General features: G+C 45.9%; 1 long non-coding RNA gene across 1 annotated transcript; it reads right to left on the bottom strand.

Annotated features, from left to right (window-relative positions):
• Positions 1–677: 677 nt before the first annotated feature.
• LOC141221668 (uncharacterized) lies at positions 678–2,984 on the bottom strand. Its single transcript, XR_012289634.1, has 3 exons — positions 2,903–2,984; positions 2,519–2,611; positions 678–763 (listed from the first exon to the last, which is right to left on the bottom strand). It is a non-coding gene; the product is annotated as an uncharacterized lncRNA (long non-coding RNA).
• Between the last annotated feature and the right edge of the window lie 211 nt (positions 2,985–3,195).

The raw sequence follows: 3,195 nt of genomic DNA on the forward strand, positions 1-3,195 counted from the left end.
CAATCCACCATCCTGGTATGCATGGCTCCCCAATCCCCCATCCTGGTATGCATGGCCCCCTTATCCCTCTTCCTGGTATGTATGGCACCCTTCATCCTGTTATGTATGGCTCCCCCGCACACCCATCCAGGTATGTATGGCACCTTCATCCCTCTTCCTGGTATGTATGGTACCTTCATTCCTCTTGCATCCCTGTATGTATGGTCCCCCTCATCCTTCATCCCTGTATGTATGGACCCCCTAATCCCAGTATATATGGCCCCTTTCATCCCTGTATGTATGGCCCCCCTCATGCCACATCCCTGTATGTATGGCCCCCCTCATGCCTCATCCCTGTATGTATAGCCCCCCTCATCCTTGTATGCATTGCCTCCTCATCACTTATATGCATGGCCTCCTCATCCTTGTATGCATCGCCCCCCCTCATCCTTATATGCATGGCCCCCTTCATCCCTGTATGTATGGCCCCCTCATCCTGGTATGCTTGGCACCCCCTGTTCCCTGTCACGCTGCTCATAAAAAAAATAAACAATCATACTCACCTCCTCTCTCCTCCAGCGCTGTGTTCCCCGAACATCCACGGGTCTGCACATCCCTAATAACAACTGCTCCACATGAATTATTCTCACTGAATGACATCACACAACATGGAGCTGACTCTCACGCTTACCTCGTCTCTTTTCCCTCTTTTCTTCATTTTCTGAGATTTCTTGCTCTATACTCAGATATATTGAAGATTTTCTTTCCACGTCAGCTGGAATTTCTAATCAGAAAGTAAAAAAAAGCCCTCATTAACAATATATTCTTATAGGATCTGCTTTGTGTCCATAATGTAAGTAAAGGGACGACTTATTACTTGATACCACTGTGCGGTCACTGTGGCTGAACGGCAGAGGAATCTTATTCATAAAGAGGTCAGGGATCATTGTTAGCCATCATATATGTGACGGTCTGTACTGGACATCTAGTGTCTCCCGGAGGTCTGTGTTACTGTTCGGGTTCAACAGTCCGAACAAAGCTTGTTGAAAGGATGCAGCACAGCCATTCAATAAACTTTTCTGGTGTGGGCACTTCAGGCCCCATCACAGCCATGCCAAGTATTGGTATGCCTGTGATTGGCCGGCGCAGTATAAAGGGGACCCCACGTCATTTTTGGGGGTGCCCCCCCTTTTAATAATCAGTGAAGGCTATGCAGACAGCCGTGAGCTGATATTAATAGCCTGGGAAGCTTCATGGACATTGGCCTCTTCCCAGAATAATAACACCAGTCCCGAGCTGTTTGCTTTCCCTCATGTGGGCATTTTTTTATTTTATTTTTTAAATTATTATCTAAATACATGTACAATAAGCTACACACACACACTGCACTAAATTATATATCTCACTGACAAATTTCTAACTATGCATAGGCACCGGCTGGTGAATACCGTATTTTTCGGACTATAAGACGCACCTAAGTTTTAGAGGAGCAAAATAGAAAAAAAATGTAAGCAAAAAATGTTGTCATGATGCCCTGTTAAGCTGGAGGGGGTCTGCTGCTGACACTGTTATAGGGGTAATGTACCCCACTTCTGTTAATATCCCCCATCCTGGTATATATGGCCCCCTCCTTCCTGTTATATGTGGCCCTCATCCCCATCCTGATATGCAATCGCACCCTAATCCACCATTCTGGTATGCATGGCACCCCAATCCTCCATCCTGGTATGCATGGCCCCCTCATCCCTCTTCCTGGTATGTATGGCACCCTTCATCCTGTTATGTATGGCGCCCCCGCACACCAATCCTGGTATGTATGGCACCTTCAACCCTCTTCCTGGTATGTATGGTACCTTCATTCCTCTTCCTGGTATGTATGGCACTCTTCAGCCCTGTATGTATGGCCCCCCTCATCCTTCATCCCTGTATGTATGGACCCCCTCATCCCGGTATGTATGGCCCCCCTTCATCCCTGTATGTATGGCCCCCCCTCATGCCTCATCCCTGTATGTATAGCCCCTCTCATCCTTGTATGCATTGCCCCCCTCATCACTTATATGCATGGCCCCCTCATCCTTGTATGCATCGCCCCCCTCATCCTTATATGCATGGCCCCCTTCATCCCTGTATGTATGGCCCCCTCATCCTGGTATGCTTGGCACCCCCTGATCCCTGTTACGCTGCTCATAAAAAAATAAACAATCATACTCACCTCCTCTCTCCTCCAGCGCTGTGTTCCCCTCTGTGCCGGAATATTCACTGCGTGCGTGGGGAGCAGTGACCACTCATTTTCCCTAATAGTTTGCACGTGGTAGCCGCAGCGCGGCTCCTGCTGCGCTCAGCTGTCTGTGTGCCCGCTATTAAAGTCCCATGAATATTCACCACATCCCGTTCGGGTTCGGGATCACGTTAGGGTAACATTCTTGAGCCTGATGGACCCGAACATCCACGGGTCTGCCCATCCCTAATAACAACTGCTCCACATGAATTATTCTCACTGAATGACATCACACAACATGGAGCTGACTCTCACACTTACCTCCTCTCTTTTCCCCCTTTTCTTCATTTTCTGAGATTTCTTGCTCTATACTCAGATATATCGAAGATTTTCTTTCGACGTCAGCTGGAGTTTCTAATCAGAAAGTAAAAAAAAGCCCTCATTAACAATATATTCTTATAGGATCTGCTTTGTATCTTTCCTGTATATAGTAGAATTGTTCTACTCCTGTCCCCTATACATCTGGTAATCTGGAAAAACTTTACAAAATTAGGCAAATAGAGATACAGTATGGGCCTATGGGCAACATAATTGGAATCCATGAAACATGTATAACATAGAAGACCACTAACAAAAATACCATATGAAAGTATTTGAGCCTTGACATCAACATTCTCATTTTTTGTGCTGTAGACATGTACATACCTGACAATGGGGACGAGGGTGGCAAGCTGGTAATAGCATCATCTCTAATAGACACAGGAAAAGATTCTTTCTGCCTGTTTGGAAGAAAATAAACGTGTAAATTACAAGTAAATTCGGTATAGAAGGGGTTGTCTCACTAGATTAACATCAACAATAAGGCCTATTAGGATATATAAGAGTTATGGTAGGGAAGGTTTCCTACTCAAAACTACCTTCTATAAAGCAGAGCGAAAAACCACTACCAAGAATGGCTGGCATGTAGTACTACATCTCTCCTACAGTGTGGGCATCAC

The sequence above is a fragment of the Phyllobates terribilis genome, unplaced genomic scaffold, assembly GCF_046119375.1.
Source record: "Phyllobates terribilis strain yellow unplaced genomic scaffold, ASM4611937v1 Scaffold_329__1_contigs__length_2103183, whole genome shotgun sequence".
Lineage (NCBI taxonomy): Eukaryota > Metazoa > Chordata > Amphibia > Anura > Dendrobatidae > Phyllobates > Phyllobates terribilis.